A 10,252-nucleotide genomic window follows, 5' to 3' on the forward strand; every position below is an offset into this window, starting at 1 on the left:
AAAGAAGGGTAGAAAACAAAATTATGGTACTACGTATTATTAGAAAGACATGATACGGTTTGAAGAGCTTGAGCAACATCATCTCAACAGAAACAAGATTCTGGGAAGGAATCTTTATTTTTGCTATGAAATGTCCGAGTTTCAATCCAAAAGAATATCAATAATCAACATTTTAAGGACCAATATTACTGCCTAGAATTTAAACGATCAATCATATCATTAGCTCAGTTTTCTACTTTCAAAATGGGACAAGCCTATGGAGGTAAGAATCCCCAGAAGAATCCTACATATAATATCACAAGATGTAAATTGTAAAACTGACCCCATGCTATACTATTATACTGTTATACCACGATCAAGATGACCAAAGTCAGTATTCTAAAACCACAATACCAGGAAATGAGAACGATCGATCTCCACAATCTCAACATTGGCCTCCGTGACTGAAACCTGCACATTTAAATTCAATTAAACAAAAATGATAACAGAAACTGACAAAATAAAAATTAAAAAAAAAAATCATTTGGGTTCCATGTAGCCATCCGAAGACATGCAATGCATCTAGCAGCATGATACACAAATGCAATGATGTAGTCTTGTCAATGACCATATCCCTCTGTTCTATTCCCTTTGGTACTCCTCTGGTCCTAAATATAAGACCCTTTTTATAGTGTAATTTACACTCTAAAAAGAGTCTTATATTTAGGACCGGAAGAGTATTAAACATAAGACTCGTTTATATAAGATCTACTTGGTAGTCTAATTTCTTTATTAAAGTGAATCTTATATTAAGAATCGAAGATAATATGTTAAATATTTACCAGCACATAGTCACATATGCAAGTCAAACAAAACAATACGATTATATATTGATGAACCATAATTTTTTTTTTATTGAAGTTGATGTCCATTTTTGTTGATGAAAACATATTTTTGACTTTCCATATTAGGTAAGCAACCAGTACCAGATCTTGGTTGAAATTTTTTTAGTGAATAAAAAGAGGCGTGATCAGGATATTCAAGTGGAATCTAGTATAGTGTTCTCTTTACATCCACTGCAGCTAGAACCGACTGTCTTGATGAGACCTAGTGATGTAGAGTGAGCACTGTCAACAAAAGAGAAAACAAAGTTAAGACTAAAGAAATAACGAATCCTTCCCTATTAAAATAGAAATAGGTATGCCTTTATGATAAATAAACATCATTTGAAGGTCAATAATCTAATCAGTGGATAGTCACAAGACGCTAGAAAGGTAACAGTAGCAAGCAGTGATAGGGAAGAAAATAAAAGGCCTGTTCAGAAGAAATCTAATTTAACAAAATTATGATAGAATTATTATGGATGGATCCACAGTTTCACGAGTGTACAATATGACCAAGGAGGAGAAAAGCACTTGAATGGACTATAAAAAGTCAGTCAAAACCCGCTTAAAACCTTTTCAAGATATAATTTATAGCCATGGAAATATCTCGGTTTGAACCTGATCTTAGAAGCAGCCAGATCTACAAAAAATATTCAGCATTGGTCAAATCCAGTTGGTTGATCACCCTCAAAAAGTTTTCTACTAAATGCAGTAACGCACGTTTAGCAGCCAACTGTTACTTATCCCAAGCCAAATAGTTGCAAAAATTTTGTGAAAAATCAAATCAGAGTTATTTATAGTTGATTAGTGGTTCCCTACTTTACAAATTGCTTTCAGCATCCACCACAACTGCCTCCTTTCCATTCTGTTCCTCCTGCTTTTCCTCTGCATTGAGCTCTTCTTCATTCTGTTCAATCAACTGCAACAAAATGGCAACTAATTACACAAAACAACACTCGAAGACCAACTCTAACATTTTTGGAAATCTACAGTTTTACACAACAAAAATAAAAAACAGAAAGAAATACCTCTTATCTGGTTCATGAATTTTATTTTATTTTTGTGAACTGATTCATGTGAGGTTATATCTTTGAGTAGCATACCTCATGACTAGAATCTCCATTCTCAAGAAGATCCTCCCCTTCTTCAACCTGCATCCTTTGAAAGCTTCGACAAGGGTAAGACACGACTTTTCAGCATCTTTGACATACTCCTCTACGGGAGGGTAAACACCCCTAATATACCAGGAAAAAACAATACAAAGAAAGATTCAATGTATTTCTTATTATTCTGAAATGCTTTGAATGAGAAGTAACACAAACAAAACATCGAAATTGAGCTCTCTGACATTCTAACCTTGTCTCTACAGCTTTAGATTCAACAGCAATCGCAACTTGTCAATCTTCAAACAAATTAGGAAACTCTTCAGGATCAGCCAATGACTTGGCAGCTTTGGGGCTAACCTGCGATAAAAGCATTGACATATATACCCATGAAATATATTAGTTATCTTTAATCAATGTCTTCCGTTAAGATGACAACCCTCCCTGCAAGGGTGCCTGAGAATAAATTCTACACACAATAACAAATATCATTCAGGCAGTCTTACTGCACTAACCCCTGCTTGGATTGAGAGAAAACTAGGGAGGAGAGAAAACAAGAGAAGAAAACATGAGGGAAAACAACTTTTCTCTTGTTTGGGTAGGAGAGAAAATATAGGAGGAAGGAAAAGTAGGGGAGAAAATAAGGTGGTCCCCATGCCTCATTTTCTCTCCAAATTTTCTCTCCATGTATGGAGAGATTTGGGAAGGAAAACAAGATTTTCATAACTACCCCTACTATCTCTTACCTTCCTTATTTATTTTCTTTTATTATATTTAAAAATTCATTCATTTTTTATTTTTTATGTTAAAACAATATTTTTATTAAATAATTTGGCTTTAAAATATAATAATCTGAAAATATATATCAACCAAATAACTTGATTTTAATTATTTGATGATGCCAATGTTAGTATAATCTTTTTGTCACAATATTTGATTTAATTTAATTTTAAATATGATATATTTGATAAGGACATTTTAGTCATTTGGATATTTATTAATTTTCTTTCCTCTCTATTTTCTTTCATCTATCCAAGCAAGAGGGATGATAATATTTTTCCTCTAGTTTTTCCTTCTCTCTATTTTCTCTCCTCCCTTTTTCTTTCCTCCCAACTTTTCTTCCCATCCAAGCAAAGCATAAAAGTATGACACGTTTGAAATAGAAATTACCTTATGGAGATCTTTTCTCCAAATTGCGAAAATCTCTGAGACCTTGCTTGGGAGACAAGACCTTGCCATTAAGGCAGCTTTAGGAATCCGACTACTGCAAAGGCACAAGAGAGCTATGTAAAACCGAATTCTAGTCCAACTTGTTTCTTACTTGTGTTACTGCTTTATGGAAGCAAAAGGGCATAACTAAAGAAGATTACCTCTCTACCCACAGTTGAAGGCAGTCTTCAAGTTTTGATATTCCCTCGGCATCTCCTAAAGAAGAATACAGCAGTAACAGTCTACTCAAGTCCATTCAATTCGTAAACATTCTTCAGCCATTTCTAACTGCAAGACCATAAAATACAGTGACTTGTAGTAAAACTGAAATTCCCAACAAGCATCATACATTTTAATTATACATTAGAATGAGCATCTAAAACTAAAGCATCTGAACTCAACTTGTCAGTAGAAATTTCACCCAAACTGCCTTCATTTGGTCCTAACTGCATGCTCTGTAACTTCTTACACCCAAGAAGGCTAAATAAAGCATACATAGCCATCATAATATTCAGAAGCACATTATCAAAGCTGAGGACCTCACAATTATACACAGGAAAGGACATTCATAGCCCGTTTGTTTGAACCTTTTTTAAGAGAAGATCTCTTTTCTAAAATCTAATAATACATATTTAAGCTTTTAGAAGTAACCAGAATCTCTTAAAAAAACAAAGAGAGCATGTTTTTAGGTACTTTAAGCAGCCACCTTGAGTAGGTTCTGAAAATAATCAGATATAGTAAATGGGAGGGAATGTTCATAAAAGTACAGGATATACAAAGATATAATAAAATTTGAAAATCACTCAATACTAAATCATTTCATAAACTGAAATAGACGGAGATATCATAAAATCTGAAAATTACTAAATCATAAATTATTTTTTAATGATTAAAACCAAATGCAAGATAGTTTGCTTTTTTATAAAATGATAAAATCCCTAGGCAATAGATCACTTCTCACAATGCCACATTAAACAAACAGGGCCTTAAAAATGCAGTTTACCCAAGCATTGGAGATAAAAACAGTGCCAACTCATTTCACTTAAAAAGAAAAAGAAGAAAAAAACCCTTTCCAGTAGACATGGCCAACTATCCCAACTGCTTCCATTTAGACTCACTTTGCACTTCTCCTGCAATACTCTAAAAAAAGAATATGAAAGTCATATTAATCAAAATATAAACTGATAAATTAAATTTCTTCCATAAAAACAAGCAAATTTAGTACCCAACTTGACAATTTTGCACGTCTATAGATAATATGATTGTATGCATATTGCATGAACTTACCTTTGCCGCTTCCAGTCTTCCAAGCTGCATGGCTAACTCAAATCTGTGGTCAGGATCAGTTGCTACTTCAAGAGCACAGTCTGTCATCCCTCGTGATTCCAGCAAACGAGCCACACTATCATTTGATCACATTTACAATTATAACAAAGATGTCATTTGTCCACCAAATTTTAGATCTATGGAAATAATAAGGACCATATGGCCTATAAAACATCATTTTGCATGAAAGTAAGGGAAACGTAGTAGCAGATTATACAAGCTTATTAGTGAGGTTTGGAATCATTAAAGCATGGAAAACAAAATATGATAATGCACAGAATTGATACTATATATTCATAGCTTTGTACTAAGAACAGGATACAGCCCAGAATAACTCTCAAAGGACATAAAACACATATCTATTAATAAGAAAACAGTTTTGCCTGGGTCACAAATTTTTGCAATCACACATAACATGCACTTCCAGTGTCTAGCAATTTGGAAAATGTAGTTAGGGGATTAGCATGTACATCCATTTTGCTCAAAAGACTTTTAAGGGGAAAAAATTGAGAACATCTGCACTGAATTGCAGAAAGTGAAGTGTAAAGCATTGTTTTGTAATTATCTGCTTTTACATAGTTCTATGAAGCAACATTGTGTTACTTAAAGCATTTTTCTTTTCCTAAATCAATGTAATTTCTCACCCAAAAAAAAACACTGGAGTATAGAAGAATCACTGTTGGCCTCATACCTATTATGGTGCTCTTTAGGAATTGAAGGTAGAACTTCACTGGCCCTACCCAAATCTCCACGCATTACAAGAGTCTTGTACTCAAAAGCAATGTGTATGCCATGACGCTAGAGAAAATAAGAAATAAATAGAAATAGTCAATATCGCTACCAGCTGTGCCTTTAAATAAATAGAACTAACTTGAACTCTTCGTCTATCAGATAGACCCAACCTTGGCTAGCAAGATATCCCAACAAGTGCATAGGGCGATCCAAGTGAAACATTGTAGTAGCCTAAATCATAATGTTAAACACAGAGGCTTAATAAGATTCATGAAGTTTCAAACGAAGACATGCACTTCTTTCAAGCACAGAAGGGGCAATCTCCAACCCAGATGCCTGTCATAACCTGTTCATTTATTTCACGCTAACTTGTCGAAAGGTCTTCCACCATCCAAATATGATGCAACTATATCACGCTGCAATATTGAATGTTACCATGTTTATAGTGCCTTGTGTCAAAGTATGCCAAATATATTGGGACAGTGTTCTTCAGAGAAAGGCAGCTATCATGATAAAATAATTAAGTCATCAGATTATCAGAATCCTCACATTGTAGTTCAGAATGTAGAATGATGTATCACTAGCAATTTTTACTATAGATCACCACTATCAGCCCAGTAGAGGTTCTGTCAACGGAAATAAACAAGCAAAATAAAACTATAAATAGAAGAAGGGAGGAAAAAACAGAAATTGTTCGTCATATAATGGAAGCACCTACTTTAATTTCACATTAACATCGATGCGACAGATTAACCTGCATTCACTCCAATCATAAAAGCAAATGAAATCATTTGAACACATTGCTAATAACGTCCCACCAAATATTCGTTCAGCAGAAAAAGTTGGCCGAATACTCTTCTTTTCCTGGAATTCATTGAAACAAAAAGTTGTTTCATTCAGCAAATATCTGACATGATTACTCTTGAAATTTTCAAATAAAACGAAGAGCTAAAACCACCACAAGGAATGTACTGGTGCCATTGGCAACAGAAGCATACATGCTTGTCATATTGTTCAGCCATAATGGTTCAATTGAAATAAAAAATAGCCAGCTTAATTTTATCAAGACCTACTCATTGGAAACAGCACAGGAATGGAGGAATCTAGTTTGCTTTCCTCATTTTAGAAATTAGCAACAAATTATTTGTTCCTACCATCTTGCTCAAGGAATTACAAACCTGGAAGTTTTTTGTGAAAATTATCTTTGATGTACTCCCTCGACAGCATATTCTCCGTCTGAAGACCATACAATTTCCAGTGCAGAACCAAATGACCTATTTTTCCATGCCAATGAAGTGCATATAATATACTCACCATCTCCACATACAACAACAAACCTCCCATTCGGATTGTGCCTTAAACTCTGAAATGATATTATTGGATCGCAAGTTAATCACACATACACAGAGAAACTGCACATGAAAAACAATCAACCTAAAGCTCATTTCTGTCAACACAATACCACTTTCACCACCCTTGAAGTACAATGTCTAACATCAAATAATATAGCCTATATATGGTTGCACCAATTCTTATTTGTACCGAGAATCCCCGATGGCATTCATACCATAGATCTAGACAAAAGTGTCCAAGGAAATAATTATACATAGAGGCCCTCACCCTTGTATTGCTATCTAATTAAGAGAATACAGTTCTGCATTCTCCTCTGATCGCTCCTTGATTATTCGTTGAAGTCATTTTATAACAGAATGATGATTTTAAAATTTTTTTAAAAAAAAAGGGCTGAGAGGCATCTCGAAAGAATGCAGTCTAAAATAAAATCATGATTCCTGCTCACTTGTGGGTAGAGATCACAGGTGCCCGACTCCTTAACAGCCAAAGTTAATCTTTCTCCATCAGCAACCTGAAGCAAAGCAATTGTATATATGCCACTCAAGAGATAAAATCTTTTATAGCCAACTAAAATTTCAAGAGAGTAGCAAGCATGTTTTATAGAAAGTAAAAATAATCAATTTAAGTCATTATAAAGCTCCATGTTGTATAGCCAAAAGTCAACTCTGTATCAACATAGCCAGATTTAAATAACAATAATTATCAGATGTATTCAAATTTGAAATGGAAAATATTTCATTTGAAAAAAAAAAGAAAAAGTGAACGATACAAGGTCTAATTTTTCAAAAGAATATTCGGGCTTCAAAAGAAAAATCCAGATCAATGAAATAGGGTCAAAGAAGGAGATGGGTTGGTGATATACGGACCCAATTTTGCAGTGATTCCTTACTATAAATCATAAGGGGAAAAGGGTAAATGCAAATACACGACATTTTGACGCTTCATTGGCAAGTGGAGATTCAGCATATTCCCAGGGAACGAAATCAAGTGGCAGACGTTCTTGCAAAGGAAGGTCTGAGTAATTCTTCTCTCTTGAGTTCTTGTCCGCAGTGGCTTAGCAACTTTGTGTCTGCAGATCGTATGGGATTTGAATCCCCTTTTGTTTAGTTTTGGTCTTTAGTTGGGCTTAGCCCTCTCTCTTGTAGCCAAAAAAGAGGGGGGGCGGGGGGGGGGGGGGGCGGGGGAAGGGTAAATTAAAGACTCTTGCAATCAGGTTGCATCAGACTCAATGCAAAGCCGCAGACTTCGTGCAACATCCCTACATCTGCAAAAACCAGAATCATTAAAATCAATGGGAATTGCATGACCCCAAGGATTCCTGCGAATTGACTCAGGCAAACAAGATTTCATAGATAATTTAATATTCCTAAAATTTTAAGTTCCAAGTGATTTTTTTTTTTTTTACCAGAATAAGTTCCAAGTGATATTGAATCATACAAATCAAATCAGAAATAATGTAATCATGATAATCGTGCTTTTTAATTTTTCTTCACATATTTCGAAGAAGTTTAGGGTAAAAATGAACCCAAACCTCTACTTCTGCTCCTACACTCTTTAACTGTCTGAATTTTATTGTGTTTAGCCCAAATAATTTTCCCACTGTTGTCCAAGCTAGCCACAGGCTCTTCCCGGCCCAGTTTGACCATAGTAGTTCCCTCATGATAGCCAAGCATAACCCCATGGATGAAGAAACGATTGAAAGAGACCCTTTGGAGGTTTCAGATTAGAAGTAGAGGAGAATATCAGTTGATGGAAAGATTGAAGCAAACAAGATTTGTGATGCACAGTTTCTCAAATCAGTTATCAAACATGCAGACTTCATAAGAAGACTTGACGCTATCATCCCAACTCTACATAATTTCACAGCCAAGAAAAAGAATTACTTAAACTACTGGCAACGAGACTCATCAACGTAAACCTTTGTTGTGTCTAATAGCCCAAACTCTTTTAAGACCATAATTTAATGTGCTCTCGAGTCTGTAAGTGGATCAAATCAACATAAAATATTAAAATCAATGGTCAATATATTATTAATAATCTCAATTACAATTTTAAATGAGTCTAACATCTTATAAAGTGCACCAAGGCAAGCAATAAAATTTAGAAAGATAGAAAAAGACATGACACTGTCCAATTTGAAAGTCTCAAATTCAAAGGAGTCTCAAGTATAGACATTTATATTTACCAATGAAGAATGAACACTTTCAAAACTGAATCAAAATAATGAAAGTAGAAAAACTAATGCGTTCTTTGTTTTCTTTTGCTTCTTTTTTTTAAAATGCCCTGAGAAGAGAGTGATCACATGGGAGCAAAAATAAGAGATGAATGTGCATAACGAATATTACCTATAAGTTGCTGAATGCCATATGCGCACTGTACCATCCTCTGAACCAGTAATAATTATGGGAAGATCAGGATGAAAGCATAAAGCAGATACACTGTGCATGTGGCCTTCTAGAGTCTGGACGCAACTTTTGGTTCGGTATAGTCCCATGCCTGTTTCATTGATTTCATCGATGAAAATATGTCCTCCAATGTCCATTGCAATTTGCCTTAATTGCATGAACTATCCCTCTATTTTGAAAATGTACACTTAATTCTAAACTGTTAATTCTATTAAGAATATTTTTTTTATAACATCTATTACGAATATTTTAAAAAAATTAAATGAGTTTTTTCTTTAATTTTTTTTGCAAATAATTTTTTGTCTTTTTTATTATATTGGGACAAAAATTTAAGTAATTAGTTAAGGTAGATATAAAAAAATGAATTGAAAATTTGACTAATTTTGTTTATAAATATATTTTACTAAATGGGTTTATAAACATTTGGGACAAAAATATGTTTAGAAGTTTTAAATTATGAATTAAATTTACTTGTATAATCTCTGAAACTCATATCACATATACTGCACTATATGATAAAAAATACATGTTTAAAATATGTTTTTAGGTTGCTATTAAAAAAAAGGAAATATATTTTTAGCTATTTTAAAAGAAACCTACAGAAATAAATTTTAATAATGAAAAGTTAAAGTTATATAGTTATATAATACACTGAAAATTAGTAAATTCTATAATATATTAGAAAGTTTGAAATATATGTATTAGAATTAGTTTTTGTTGCGTAAAAAATATTTTTAGAAATTTTTAAATAATTCTTATCTTAATGAAGGTATTTTAATCATAACAAGGTTGAAAATATGTTTTCTATCATATATTTTAAAAATAAAAAATTAAAATTTGTTTTGGAAAAAAATCAGAACGTCATTTTAATATTTTATTAATTTTTTCTACAAAATTAAAGTAAAAAGAATCTTGTCTTTTCATTAATGGCAATCATACTAATAAATCAAATTATTTTTTTCATCCTTCATTTCACCATTTTATAAGTATTTTGTCAAATAATGAGCCGAACAGATTTTTTTATAATTTTTTAATTTTAAAACTTGTTATAAAAAATTACTCTATTGAATTTTTTTAAAAACATAAAAACACAGATAACAGAATTAAACAAGCCCTTCTTTTATAAAAATATATATATTAATAACATATAGTTAGTCAACCATAAGTTTTGGGATAAAAGTTTTGCTAAATCCGAGTTAGAGTCTTAATCATCCTCCAAGAAACGTATGATAATGGATGAAAACCTAAACAATTTCTAACA

The 10,252-nt window shown here is 33.0% G+C and overlaps 1 pseudogene; it reads right to left on the bottom strand.

The window, feature by feature from the left end:
- Positions 1 to 238: 238 nt before the first annotated feature.
- Positions 239 to 9,128, bottom strand: LOC114745025 (coatomer subunit beta'-1-like; annotated as a pseudogene).
- Between the last annotated feature and the right edge of the window lie 1,124 nt (positions 9,129 to 10,252).

Source organism: Neltuma alba, unplaced genomic scaffold (genome assembly GCF_004799145.2).
Source record: "Neltuma alba isolate B1F8T4 unplaced genomic scaffold, ASM479914v2 tig00004510_pilon, whole genome shotgun sequence".
Taxonomy (NCBI): domain Eukaryota; kingdom Viridiplantae; phylum Streptophyta; class Magnoliopsida; order Fabales; family Fabaceae; genus Neltuma; species Neltuma alba.